General features: G+C 40.1%; 1 long non-coding RNA gene across 2 annotated transcripts in view; it reads left to right on the top strand.

The window, feature by feature from the left end:
* LOC147726901 (uncharacterized) overlaps positions 1 to 15,807 on the top strand; it is a 66,942-nt gene that overhangs the window by 11,150 nt on the left and 39,985 nt on the right. For both annotated transcript variants that reach the window (XR_015309296.1, XR_015309297.1), the window contains exon 3: positions 2,076 to 2,132. This is a non-coding gene — a long non-coding RNA (uncharacterized LOC147726901). The remainder of the gene's footprint in view (positions 1 to 2,075; positions 2,133 to 15,807) is intronic.

The raw sequence follows: 15,807 nt of genomic DNA, 5'->3' as shown, positions 1-15,807 counted from the left end.
ATTCCCACTCCAGAGAGTGCAACAGTAGGGAAAGCGTTGGATAGCGTAGGGGTGAAAATTACTATTCCCACTCCAGAGAGTGCAACAGTAGGGAAAGCATTGGATAGCGTAGGGGTAAAAATTACTATTCCCACTCCAGAGACTGCAACAGTAGGGAAAGTGTTGGATAGCGTAGGGGTAAAAATTAATATTCCCACTCCAGAGAGTGCAACAGTAGGGAAAACGTTGGATAGCGTAGGGGTAAAATTTACTATTCCCACTCCAGAGAGTGCAACAGTAGGGAAAGCGTTGGATAGCGTAGGGGTAAGAAATACTATTCCCACTCCAGAGAGTGCAACAGTAGGGAAAGCGTTGGATAGCGTAGGAGTAAAAAATACTATTCCCACTCCAGAGAGTGCAACAGTAGGAAAAGTGTTGGATAGCGTAGGAGTAAAAATTACTATTCCCACTCCAGAGAGTGCAACAGTAGGGAAAGCATTGGATACCGTAGGGGTAAAAATTACTATTCTCACTCCAGAGAGTGCAACAGTAGGGAAAGCGTTGGATAGCGTAGGGGTAAAAATTACTATTCCCACTCCAGAGAGTGCAACAGTAGGGAAGGCGTTGGATAGCGTAGGGGTAAAAATTACTATTCCCACTCCAGAGAGTGCAACAGTAGGGAAAGCGTTGGATAGCGTAGGGGTAAAAATTACTATTCCCACTCCAGAGAGTGCAATAGTAGGGAAAGCGTTGGTTAGCGTAGGGGTAAAAAATACTATTCCAACTCCAGAGAGTGCAACAGTAGGGAAAGTGTTGGATAGTATAAGGGTAAAAATAACATACTTATAAATAAACGCTTTTTAGAGTTATAAAAAAATTAACTATTAAATAAATATAAACCATATACAATACCTATACTTAATTATAAAACACATGCTTAGCAAAATATATTTTACCTAAAATAAATTTTAAATAATACCATTTAATAATATTTAATTACCAATTAATAATTAATTAACAATTATATTATTAACAATACAATTAGTTTTAATACATTATTAATTAATTAAATTAACTTTATTTCCCACCATATTTCCCTATAAAACCACTACCCACAACATAACACATTTATCCATTTATGAAATAATGAAATATAATTAGCAAATAATTAAAATTAATTAACTATTAATTAAAATTAATTACTAATTAATTAAATGTATTTTATAATTCCAACTAATTATTAAATAATTAACCATAATTAATTTACTCCCCACCCTATTCCCCTATAACATCCCGCTACAGAAAATATATATCAATTAATCAATTAATTTTTTTTCTTCAATTAATTAATAATAATTAGCAATTAATCATAATTAATTAATTAATCCTACTAATTATTCATCTACTTACCATAATTAAATTACTTCCCACCCTATTCCCCTATAAACACACTACCCGGTACAGAACATATATATCAATTAATAAATTATTTAAAATTATTTTCCTAATATTTTCTAATAATTACCAATTAATTATAATTTATTAATAAATCCTACTAATTAATAATCAATTTAACATAATTAAATTACTTCCCATCCTATTCCCCTATAAACCCACAACCTGCTCCAGTACTAAAACATACAATTTTCTTATAAATTAATTTATTTTTATATAATATTAATACACATATAATAGCAATTATTTTAAATACTTAAGTTAAACATATAACACATACATAATAAAAAACTATAAAATAATACAAATATCGATATTAGTGTCATCGAAATTAGTAACATCGATATATATGCTATTGATATTACTAACTTCGATATTACTTACATCGATATTAAGAATTTCGATATTACTTACATTGGGTCGATATTCTGTCCTACGATATTCTTGCCTTCACTATTATGCTCCTTCGATATTTCAGACTCGATATTATGGTAGGTCGATATTTCCTACTCGATATTTTGACTGTGTACCGCATGCTACCAATAATGAACTTATGCTTTCATGCTTATGATACGGTTATTTGTCCATTGTGCATGTGGCAGAAGGAAATGTAAAATATTTTGTATTTTTTTCAATTTCAGGCATAGGAAGATTCTTCAGTTTGGGCACTGAATGTCAAAGCCAGGATCAGAAACCAGGTGGGCATGTTGTGAGACCATACCTTAACCACTAAAACAAAGACCTAGCGTAAAGAAATAACTAGTGTATCCAATAGCTAACACCAGGACCAGCTTTAGGGCTGTGCGACCGGTGAATGCATATATGGCGCTGACCTCAGGGGGTGTTGAATTTTGGAAAACTTCTGGATTTAAAAACACCTGCTCCAGAGATCATTGTGTCTCCAGCAGTTTTCAGGCAACAATAAAAATGTCAAGATAATTCTGACGATTAATGTTAATGATGGAGAGAGATCATAGTTGTATCTAGTGGCAGTTTTGTCTCATCATAAAGTAGTGCAGAGGGTTAACATGCCGTTCCCAGGGGAGGGGGGCTTTGGGGGGGCTGGTTAATGGGAGTTTGGGTGGGCCGGAAGCCGTTGGATGGTAGCCCGTTAGGGCACCTTGGACCTACTAGGATGGTGAGTACTGTGTGGAGCGTGGAATGGCTGGGGAGAGCGGCCAGGTGTGACGACTCATAGCGCCTAGGGCAGGTCCCGACAAGGGCGGTACCACTGATTCTCACTGGGATGGCTGACGGGAGTGATGTTGTGGGTGGGGGGGTAAAAGCAGATACGCAAAACGACATTTCAACCATGGTCCCTATGGGACGTGCACCGTGATGTTTTCCTATTGATTGAAGTAATATGCCGCCTGGCCTCCGGGATGCGGGCTGAATGGCTGTGTACGATTTGGATTTCTTATTGGACGGGGGGATATCACGAGTGAACTGGCTGATTAATTGTATCCTGTGGTTTATAATTCTGCAATAAAAATATATTAAAAAAAAACAAAAAAACATGCCAGATGCAAAGAACGTGTACAATGCCCACTGAGATCAAAGAGCTGCATGGTGGTATAGGTTAGAACGTGGTATAGGTTAGAACGTAATGTTTTTATAAACCTCATGGTTTTATGTAAGTTTTCCTAGACTGATTTACAAAGGTATGATTCATTGTATCTGTATAATATATGTGTAATGTAAAGAGCTCTGGCACCCTACTCTTTTATTAGTAGCACTATAAAAACTTTAAAATGCATGTGAAACTGAGGCTATGGAGATATAAGGGCCACTGGCGGAGAGTGGTAGTGAAGTAATCCGTGAAGAAGGAGGTCAAAGGGTGCCAAAAAAGATTGTCGCACCCAACGCCAGCAACGCTAAAGCCTGCAGGGCCTCATTTATGAAAAGTGATGCATCGCTGTGTGAAAACAGCGATGCGTCACTTTTCACTGCGCACTCCTTGTGACACCAATGATGCGTCATATTTAATGTATGACGCATCATGTCGCAAGGACTTACAGATACGTCAGTATTTCTGACGTATCTGTAAGCGCAAAAGTGACGCATTGCTGGAGTGTGTCACAAAAGTGACGCAACTCCAGCAATGCGTCCTTTCACATGAGGAAAGCCCCATGTGAAAGGGCTTGCGTCAGTCTTACGCCTGCTGTGAGGCAGGCGCAAGATTTTGACGCAACAGCATCCTAAAAGTGACGCAGTGAAATCTCATAGATTTCACTGCGTGACTATTACGAGGCTTTTTGCGGGGGAACGCCCTCTCTGTATACATTATACCTGACGCAGGTATAATGTGGCTCAGGGGTTTAAAAAGTGACGCATCTACCTAGATGCGTCACTTTTTAAATATGGCGCAACAAGGCGCATTTTTTACGCCGCTGGATCGTCACCAAAAGTGACGCACCGGCGGCGCAAAACTGACGCAAGGCCTTCATAAATAAGGGCCTGCAGTGGCTAACCCAGCTTTCCTGGCTTTCCAAGATCAGGTGCGCGATCAGAATGTATTTCATAACTGCAGTGTTAACGAAGGTACACACAGGGCCGGACTGGGAACCCCAACCAGCCCTGGCAAAGTGCTTGGCCGGTCCCCCTCCCCACTCGGAGGGGTGGTGGGGGAGGCGGGGTGGGGGGGGGGGGTTGGGGTTTGGGGGGAAGGCCGAGCACTTTGCTGGGGCCGGTTTTCGGACGATTTTGTTACAGGGCCGATTTTGCAGCTAAGGTGCAAAAACGGCCCTGTAACAAAAACGGCCACCAGGGACCCAAAATCGGCCCCACCCGTGCGGCGCAACGGGGATTGCCAGGTGCCCGCTATGGCCAGTCCGGGTCTGGGTACACAGTACAACTTAATATAAAGTAAAAACAAGCTAAAAGAACGCACATTCACAGTGGCTAAAAGTACAAATAAGCACATAAAATAATCGAATAGCTAACAAAGATAGTAAACTGAGGGGCACAAACATATAATTAATCACAGCACCATTACAAAGCACCCAAAATAATGCTTTGCATTACATGTCATATATTTTCTACTTCAGGAATAAGGAGGTTAAATGATGTGCCCAGAATCACTATCTCTTAAAGCAAGAGGTAAAGCAGAGATTAGACCCCATGTGCCAGTTAGAAGCCAACACATTTTCACAGGACACTTGACAAAGAAAGTTATGGAAAGATATAATTATTTCTCATACACTTGAAGGCCAGCATTCGTAATGATACTGCGGCCAAGGAAATGCATAACGGCATAGATAGAGTGCAGCGCCTGGCACAAAAAGCATTACAAATCTAAAAACAAATTGTAGTGTAGAGTTTTGAAGCCAAATATTACACCACGTAAATAAACCATGAAATATGTCTACTCTGATAGCATGCACAATATGAAACTATAGGGCACACACACGGTATAAGATCCCTTTTAAAAGGACATTGCAAAAACAGACCGCAAATGACGGTCTACAGCGAAAAAAAGTATTTCAAACCTCAAAGGAAGAGGCTCTATTAACGTAGCAGAGATGACAAACCTCCTGTAATTTCCCAGGGATACCATAAACCCTTTTCTTTGTAGAAAGAAGGCACATTATGTCTAAGGACTTTAGCAAAAAATATGGATTCAATTCATAATCTGTCTGGCATATTTGATTCTGAGAATTGCTTTGTCACTATAAATAAAATACTTGAGTGAAATATTACTTTGGCGAAAGAGAGAATAGTGTACCTGGCTTGGTTCATAAATGAAAATGATGATGGTTTTCTGAAAAGATTGTTCCTACAGTTTGAACGAGTAATTTGTCTCTATCAAAACCTGGGACTCGAGAAGGTGCTTTATAAGAATACATCATTGCGGCCACCACCGAGAAAATTGAAATTGAACAGAATATTAAAGTACTTAAGCTTTTATTTTAATTGTCTTTCCAGCTACAGCAAATGTCAAGTTTCATGTTAACTTGTGAAATATTGTTGTAACATAGTTTACTTTAGAGCAACGCCTCACAGTAGCAGATCCTGATGTAAGAATGAACCCATAAAGACAACAACAAGACAACATGGATCTGTGTGAGAAGGGCAGGTCTTCCAGACGTGCATTTCTCATGGCCGATATTACCCAGTGAGTCTTGGCAAAAAGTGTGATTTTAGGGTTTAGGGGTGGGTAGAGGTAAAAGGAGCTAAGGCTGGTTTTATGCAGTGGCGGCTGGTGGAATTTGAGAATGGTGAGCGTAAACTGGTTAAGCTATGTTGGTGAGCACGCGAGGTGGACGTTTATGAGAAGGGGGTTTGGTGTCACCACCGAGAAGATTTTTAATTTTTTTTTAACAGTGCAGCTTTAATCAATGTTCAATAAGAATATGGCCCATATATAGAGTGCATATAACCCCTGATGTTCCTCTTACTTCACTACTAGCAATGTCATCACGAAGTAGGCAGAAATGTTTCTCAGCTCACTTTTAACAAATACGTCTCAAAGCATGTATCTATTTAAAAAGTGCCAATATGTGGCCGCTTTAGAAGCATGTAGAGATGAAGTTGGAAGGTGTAATTACCGAACTACAGGCAGCTTCACCGCCGTGTGCTTTGGTAACTAAAACTCAATCACTCAGAAACTACACAGCTCAGCGAGCTGAAATACGATCTCTAAAGATGGCGCTTGAAAATGCCGATCGCGAATTCTCGACACTAATAGTGTGCAATTCGCATTTCTGCGTCCGGTCTTACAATAATTCCATGCAGACCTGGATAAAAAACGGTTACAAAGATGAGACAGGTGCCACAATAAAGCATAAAAAACTTTGGGAACAAGTAGTTCTTTTGCAGAAAGAACTACAAAAGACTCACGTGATACATACGCAGAGCCTTCAACATGATGGCGTTCATTGGCTGACAGAGCCACAGCGGGAGCTGATCACTCGGCTTCTGTAGCTACAAAAAAGCGTACGAAAAAAGAAATAGATGGCGAAACGCTGCTTGCAGTAAAAGCCTCAAAGGAAGGCAATCATGCGGCGTTACCTTTAAACTATCCACTATGCAATACATACATAATTGATGCGAACTCCGTTTGTTCAAATCCCTGGAGTGGGGGATAGAGTAATTCCAAACACGAACCGGAGAATCTTCTTGATACAAGAAGCACACATGGGATTGGGTCTGAGGCACCAAGAGATCCTCGAATCTCTAATAGAATTACAATCAAAATACTGGTGGCCGGGGATGAGCGTGCAAATTTATAACTTTGCAATGAATTGTCAGGACTGCAACAGAGATCGCAGTTGTGAACCGGACCAGACACCTGCCCAGACACCACTATTAGACAGCATCAGGCTATCTATGCGCAGACATCCGAACGGAATAATGCGATTCCATAAATATTAAGACGAGATTCATTTAGATGTGGCCCCAGCGCTCGGCTAACGCCAGAACTGTTATAAAAGACTTGCGAGTCTTTATCGGCACATACACAATTGGCGTGCTACATTCTCACCAGGGTCCTGCGTTTAGCTCTCGGGCTTACAAGGAGGCCATGGCCAGCATGGGCATTGCATTGTGGTATTCTAGTCCATTCCATCCTGAGGGAAATGCGGTAGTGGAGAGAAAAAAACGTGATATAAAGCAATCTATAACAGCTAGGGTATCAGGTTCGGGTGACGGGTGGGTCAAACATCTAATAAGTGTCCAACGTAGTCTTAATAACATGCCAAGAAATTCTCTAGGAGGTATCAGTCCGTACAAACTTTTATTTGGTACTAGAATGATCATCCAGGATTTGGATTGTCAGACTTCAGTGGTGAAACAAGAAACCTTTGATATCAAAGGTCGTTTGGCTGTTTTACAGGACTTAAATGAAACAAGAAAAAGTATAAGTAACGAAAAGCTAAAGCCAACGACCACTGAAGAAAAACCACCTGTCCCAGCAAGACCTGTCTGGATTCCAAAGATTGGGGATCTGGTCAGAGAAAAGATCGCGGTGAAGAAGGAATTTGGGCCTTCTTACAGAAAAGCAGTCTTAGCTGTCAGCGGAACAAGATCAGTAGTACTACCGCCCCTTGCTGGTAAAAAGGAGAACCAAGTTGTAATAATCCACCTGGTAAAATCACAATCATGTGGCCAATCATAAGTAGTAGGCCCAGTGGACTCCCAAGAAATAGCAGAAGACCAAATCTTGCTACAATCTAAGAGGTTCAAACTGAGAGACTAATCACATTTGATAAACCTTCAGTGAATAATAAAGAACTATGCAACAAAGCCTTGGAACTTGTGCCTCTTGAAACCCAAATTGCCATACTTCGTCAAGAAACACCTGTCTATAACGATGTAGCCTCGGACTATACAAATGTAACAAAAGAAAATCCAAAGATCAATGGAAATCCGGAAGCAATTCCACCAATTGACAGAACGGCATCTGGCTACTTTATCAACTTTTATGACTTTTCTGATGATCCAAGTGAACATGAAGACAAGCCAGCAAACAAAACTTTCAAAAAGAAAATCACAGAGCTCTTTCATCAACTCAGAGAAACATATCTAACTTCACCATGGATTAAGTTATGGATTGTGTTAGGTGTACTTTTCCTCCTTATGTGGCTCATCCTGGTTTTAAGTTTGGGTAGATTTATTGATGGAAAATATAGGACAAAGGACACAGTAAGTCAGAACATCAACTTGGTCCTGAAACCACACAGATCCTCTCACATCGAAAAAAGAGAACTATCATCAGTGAACATTACAGCCATCCCAATACCTGGTGGTATAGCATGGGACAAAACTGACTATGAAATCTATGGCCCGGTTGAGCTCTTGAAATATCCACACCAATTTAAGATCTCCTTAAGTGACTTTGTATCACCTGGTACTTTCTCTGATGATCGGGACTTTGAAAATATTAATAATATGATGTCGGATTTAGAAATGTCAGCAAAATTTACAAAACATGAATATTTACAGGGTTCATCGAATTATGAGGAAATGTTTTGTTACAATCACTTTGGGCATCATTATCTGCATAAATCTGCAAATCCTAGAAATGTTTTCAGTTATAATCAATGGGAACATTGTCCAACTCCGCCAAAAGGCAGTTCGAGACCATTTTATGGGAAATTTCCATACTTCTCAATGTTAAATTACACTAATCCAGAAACGTTTTATTTAAAAATGTTACATAAGACACGAGTGAAAAACATGTTGACAAATACTAAACTGATTTATTCTGAATTTTTTTTATAAAAAACATGTCTACATTTGGTTTTGAATTTTGGAAAAACAATGTTGAGGCAAAAACCATCTGGGGTACGAAAGAATGGCAGGTACAAGGTCTAGAATCATTATTTAGAGCCTGCATGATACCAGAACAAATAATGTTCCTGAATGACACCATTCAACAAACAACCTGTCTTGGTTTAGCTAAAATAAAAGATTTAAATAACCCGTCTATACCAAAGCATATGCCTGATAGAAACACCACTACAAATGAGGGCTTAGACGTGTCCTATATTTTAAAACAAAACAGAACAATTCCTGATTGGAGCAAATGGTGGATCTGGCCCACAGACACTAATAACTGTCAAGATAGATTCCTGAACAAAATACAGGGGTTGAAACAGAACAGGCCAGACCCGAGATATTCCCAGAGACAACATCCAGGGATAATTACAACATACAGTGTAGGAAAATTATGCCTCGACTGGCTACAGAGATCCACACTTCCCGAAATTAAGCAACACTTAACTTTACCAAAAGAAGGTGGTGACTTGCGAGATTTCGTAATGGGACCTCGCAAACAGCGTCAAAAACGTTTCATATACGCCGGTATATATGCAGCTTACAATGAACCTTGGAAAGTAACACAAATTAAAACTGCAGAAAAAATACAAGAAATTTATCGTATTAATTTGGAAAAATCACTTTCTGTAGTGGACAATGGGTTAACGACTCTGTCCTCCAGAATTTATTCACTGGACAGCATTGTATCATCTGCTATTGATATAATAGAACAGGATATGCTAATGTTACAACATGGCCAGTCCCTATTACGTTCTATTGTACAGCTAGGCTGGGCGTTACAAAACCTCCGTTCAGGCTACGTGCCATGGCGTCTAATCAACATAACATCATTATTTTCTATCTTTAACCTTACTGATAGACAAATCTTGTTGGCACAAAAAGGAGCAGACTATACAGTGCTGAGCATTGAAAAACTAGAAAGATTACCATTGACAATGTCAGAAAGACCTGTCATTGAATGGATAATACATGGCACCATTACAATCCAGATAACAACTTTTCAGTTTCAATACTGCCAAAAATATATACCAGCAGGCCTGTATGAAATGTTGGGTAAAGGATACATCAAATCAGCCTGGAATTTATCTTTTACACATAAATGTTATAGTGAAGGGAAAAAAAAGGTATTTCTTAGTGGTAACAATTGTAAAAAATCACTAAGCGGTACACTTCTGTGTCAAGGTATTAACTTGCATGGAGCCTGCGAAGATTCATCAAACAACCTAGAGCCCATTTTCAGACCACTTTCCAACAGTAGCTACGTTATATTAAGTGACCACAGTTGTTGTGGCATGATGCCAGGAAAAGCCTATCTTGTGAGCGTTACTTCCAGGGTCATTTGTTGTATGCAAGTATTGTATCCAAACAGCAATCCAGACATGGAGGCAGCAATATGGCCTTCTGTGAATATCTCTTCTATTCGAATTGATACTTTAAGCAGAATGAAGTCTATTCTTTTACAAACAACTGTGCCTTTAACCTCGTCCAAAGAGACGTATGGCCTGCAAGTTGCAAGGACAGCGGCAGAGATACATACCCTATTATCGACAAATTGCCTCGTACATTTCGTAGAAATGTTAAGCCAAATCTTAAACATGTCAGATACCAGTGGCATGGCACATGTATTTAAGACAATTTTTTCAGGACTGTTAGCAACCTTTGAATCAGTTCTGGGCATCTTCCCGAATTTTGTGCATTCTCTTTTCGGTGGCCTGCCTCTTATTTTGGGACTCGTAGCAGGAATTTTATTTTTGTTCCTTCTGCTCCGATATGGCAAGCCAAGTCACAGACAAAACTCAGGCTACGATGGAAGAAACGATCCTAGCAATAAGATACCGAGACCGCATCACTAAGGTCCTCGGATTGGCCCGGCTAAGAGATTTGAATACTACCTGGTTTCTTTCGTTCAGACCAATTCGGCAAAATTGCATCTTACCTGTGCTTCGATGTCTGCTAAGTGGAGAAGAATGCGTGTTGGATGTCTGTCTTACACTACCATCAGCAGTACCAATGGATATCGATGCTTTGCTTTGTCCAGTAACGACTCATGCAACGTGTTGTCCCCAGCGGCTACCGATTCTGATGACAGCATTCGTTGAGACTTCACCATCACGATTAGGTGGCGGTGAAGTACGAGATGAAAGCGGCACCACACAGGTACAACCTTCTGTGAACATTGCTGATCTAAACACCGATGATGGCAATGCATCGCATATATGCACTATTTCTGATTTTTCAGCGTTGGTCCAACTTTCACCAACTGTTGTAGCCCAATTTTTTGCTGGTCTAGCTGAGGTAATATTCTCTCCTAACAACGATAATAATATTTGAAATAGCGAGCACACAGCATTCCCTGAACTCTGAATTCGGCCTTCAGTTTTGATAAACAGCACTGCTGAAAACATTTGGAACTATTTTTTCCCATGAAAGCAAAATTATTTTTTCCCAATTTCCAAAATATTTACTTTTTTTTGGCACAATATACTCTACTTAAAGTAGAACTATTCTCAGAGAACAGAACTTCTATTCTTAGAGACTCTAGAGACAATGTTTTGAAATCAGCCTCTAGTACATGTACAATCTTGTATGAATATGTGATGAAATGGTCTCGACTTTTTTTTCTGTATTAAGAGCCATTTCATGAATGCAATTTTCGTGATTCATTCAGTCAACATTCTAAATTTACAAAAATGTTATTTGAATGAGACCACTGCTTGAAAGCGTACAGTATAATACTCATTTTGGTGTATCTATACCATTTCAAATGCATTTGATGTATTTTAGGGTAGGCTGGAAAACACATGCATACTTATATGTTTATATATTGCTTAGTATTTAGTAATGATGGACATTATACGTGGAGTGGGTGTTGTAAACGTATCTAGGACCCTAATTAAATATCCCAGATTTATGCCCTTATGTGGTTATAACAAATCATATCCGTATTTAGTAATAGCCAATGCAGTCCAAATACGGCAAGGCTACTTCCTTAGACTCATAGAAAGTACAACGAGTTCTTTAAACAAACCAAACCTCCAGCAACCTGGGAATTCTCCATGCTTTTGTTTTGATTTGTCCTAGAACTCCTGCGAGTCCTGAAAGAACTACCAGTTCCTAGTGACTGTTCTTATTGACGTCTTATGTCCAACCTTACGTCAAACACAGCACCTTCCAGGTATAAATATACCGGTATTTGCCTTAAGCAACACACTGTGGTTTGGAGCAGAGCGGCTATCTACTTAACCAAAGCCCAGCTGATGTGAGTGCCTAAGGAAGCCGTCCCTCCCATTTGACGCACTGAGAAAGACGCTGTGTTTTCTCCTGCCGAGAAAATCCATCTCCAGTGTTTCCAGTCACCTTTGCAGGTTCCTGGGAGATCGAGTCCTGAGAACGAGATACAAGACCTCCTTCATTCTAAAACCAAGGTACGGAGCTGATTAGACCCTTTGAGAATTCTTGATTCAGATTCTTGGCAAAACGAACTTAACTTAACCTGCGACTCCCTTACTTTTTCCGACGTACTAGGCTTAGGTTAAGTACACTGGGGTAGGCGTATTTAGAAGCACCAGTTGAGTAAGTTTAGTCAACTTTTATCATTGTATGTAATTGTATATATTTTATCCATTTTAAGTATCATATGGCTCAGAAACCATATCGATGCTTTTACAGTATTATTTTATAATACTCCTTTTACTGTACGCACTTTACCTTATGACAAGTATTGCAATTGTGGCAATTCACTTCTCTTGCATGAGAAAGAGGACTGCTCAATAAATAACACCTTTTATTGAAAACGCCCGTCTCTCTATTTCTCTGCACTCTGGTGAAACTAAGTATGCACGATTGACTGAGTAAAATAGCTATCTATTGTTTTCACACAACTCTGAAAACAAAGTCAAAAGAAGGTGCACAGGTTCACAGAGGTGAGGCGTCGATGGGCCAAGGTGAGGACGGCCCCTTGCTGCCACAGGGGAAGCGTGGCATCGAGTCCAGGCTGGCAGGGTAGGTGAGGCGGCATCTGCGGTGAGGCGCGGTTCCATTCAGCAGTGCAGTGTCGATAAATTCAGGAAGTCACCTACATTCGTTTATCAGCTCTGCGATGACAAGATGACGGTGCTTGCGGCGAGAGGCGTCTGTGTGAGTGTTGGCATCAGGAAGGTCTATAACTTGCAGGCGTTGGCAGTGCATGTTGGCGCTGTGGTACAGGTGGGGTGGTGTGTCTTGCACTTCACGAACGGTGCCCAGGCCTTGGTACAGGTCGCAGCCTCACTGGCAGCATCACTGACGCCGTCGGTATTGTTTACTTGGGTTGCAGCACCACCACAGGTTTCCAAAGGCCCAGGAACTGGAATTGGCCCCCTTTGGCAATCAAGAGTCCACGTGCTGTTTAGCAAGTTGCAGGTGAAGTCTTTGTTTCCCTGAGACTTCAGAACAGGAGGCTTGCTCTACATCAAGCCCTTGGAGAATCTTCTTAGGCAGTATAGCACAGCAAGGCAAACGTTTAGTCCTTTCCAGTGCCTACAGGTAGAAGGAGCAACTGCAGGCCAACCCAGCAAAGTACCACACAGCAAAGCGGCAGTAATCCTCCTGAAAGCTCTTCTTCTTGGTAGGTTCTTCATAGTCCTGAAGTAATCTAACGTTCCTGGGTTTTAGGTACAATACATATACCCATTTTCTCTTTGTAGTCTTTGTTTCAAGAGTCACTGAGATCAGTAAAAAACAGTGTTGTCCTCTTGGTCCAGTTTCACTACAGGAGGTGGAGACAGCATTGTGCAGAGCAGACACAGCCTATTCAGGTATTAGTGAAAACTCCTCCCACCTCTCTAAATGCAGAAAAGTCTGTTCAGCCTGGCTATGAGTTACCCAGGAAAGGCAAAACACACCTCAATCCCCAGTGTGACTCTCTAGAGTGAATGCACACCCAGAGCTCCTCCCACTCCAAAACCAAATGGTGAATACACAAACAGGGAGAGGTACCCAGGATGGTAAACCAAGTAAATGTCCACTTTCTAAACTTGGCATTTTAAAACACACAATAACAAAATACTTTAATTAAAGGTGGGTTATTGAATTCTGAGTTCACAGAGTCTAAACTCCAAATCTCTAGCTATACCCAATTGAAAGTTACACATGTAAAAGTTTACAAGGCAACTCCAATGAAAGGCTATGGGAGAGCTAGTCCTTGCAATAGTGAAAAACGAAATGCACAGAATTTCACAACCAGGACATGTAACACACAACAGTACATGTCCTACCTTTCACATACACTGCACCCTGTCCAGGGGGTACATTGGGCCTAACTTAGGTGTGACTAACATAAAGTAAAAGGGATGGGTTAGGCCTGGCAAGTGGATGCAATTACATGGCAGTTAAAACTGCACACATACACTGCAGTGGCAGGTCTGAGTCTCATTTACAATGGCTACTGGTGTGGGTTGTACAACCAGTGCTGTAGATCCACTAGTAGCATTTACGTTACAAGCCCTGTTATCCTCAGTGCACTTTACTAGGGACTTACAAGTAAATCAAATATGCCACTCATGGATAACCAATCATAATTACAATTTACACAGGGAGCACTTGCGCTTTGACACTGATCAGCAGTGCCAAAGTGCCCAAAGAATCTAAGCCAGCAAAAACAAAATCCAGCACACGGTCAAAAATGCAGTAGGTAGAGGTGAAAAGTCAGGGGAAACCACGCCAAGGACGCAACGTCTAACAATATGGTTCTATGGAGCTTCCTAAAAGGACTATTGCAGTGGCTTCGCTTTCAGATTACAGTTCTTTTTTTCGGTTTAATAGATTTTTATTAAGTTTTAACAGAATACAAGTAAAACAATACAATAATGAAGATGAATATGATAAGTTAAAACAATAAGCAATGTAATTGATAAAAAATGCAAAAAAGTTAAAGAAAAGAAGAGAAGAAGAAGAGAGAAGGAAAGAGAGAGGAGATGGGAAGGCAAGGAAGGGGGGAGAGAATAGAGAATAGAGAGAGAAGAAGAGAACAAGAAGCAAGGAATATGGAGGGAATATGCGGATATAGGACAGGTCATAAGCTCAAGTCGGATGGGTAGAAGTGAGGAAAGTAACAAAAGGAAGCCATAAGAGATCAGATTTAGTTTTTAAAGGAATAGAAGAAGAAGAGGCAATTGAAATCCTATGTTCATCACATATGAAATTCCACCAAGTTGTAACAGAGAGTTTGGAGTTATCTTTCCAACAAGATAAAATAACTTTAAATGCTATAGCAATGAACAAATCAAGTAATCTAGCATTATATGAGACTAAATCAATATCATCAGATAATGAACCTAAAAAAGCATTTGCTAACGTAAAAGGTGTAAAACATTGAAACATGCGCATGCATATATCCCATATAGAGTTCCAAAATGAGAAAACAGAGGGACATTCAAACAGTTGATGTTTATGTGTACCTGGTTTGGAAGAACATGACCAGCAAACAGAGGATGATGAAGGTGAAAACTTGGAAATACTTACAGGTGTAAAAACAACTCTATGATAGATGAAAAAAAGGGATTGAGTAATGCGTGCAGCAATAGAGGTTTTAAATAATTTGGACCATAAGTGATCCCAAACATCAACTGGTATTGAGATGTTCAAATCATCTTCCCAAGCAATCTGAACTCAGATTACAGTTCTAAGCTTGGTAATATTGGTCAATCACACCCCGAGTACAAATCATTTTGATAAATGTTCTTATAATACCCTCTTACATCAACAGATTAAGGGACAATGCAATGCTGACCTCGCTTGACCTTGATATTCATATTGATACCAAAACATTTCATAATACGTATCAGGCATAGCAGGAATTTAAGGCAGGATATATAGAAAATATCCACATTCAGTAATGATATCTTTGTGTTCCTCACAGTCTCGGAAGATCCTACTCTAGAAATAGTGTAGACAATTTCACACTATGAAAAAACAAAAAATGAAGGTGTGTTTCTGGAAAAGTAGTTATGCTGTGCACCTGTGAAATTACTCTGGGACATTTTGCAGCAAACTGGTGCTGACAGGTTGCTCTCTTAGAAAGTACTGGACCAATTGGCCTTCTAGCTCCACAACCCG

The sequence above is a fragment of the Lissotriton vulgaris genome, chromosome 3_1, assembly GCF_964263255.1.
Source record: "Lissotriton vulgaris chromosome 3_1, aLisVul1.2, whole genome shotgun sequence".
In the NCBI taxonomy this organism is placed as follows: Eukaryota; Metazoa; Chordata; class Amphibia; order Caudata; family Salamandridae; genus Lissotriton; species Lissotriton vulgaris.
The sequence above is the reverse complement of the archived record's forward strand: the minus strand, read 5'-3'. Positions and strand labels throughout refer to the sequence as shown.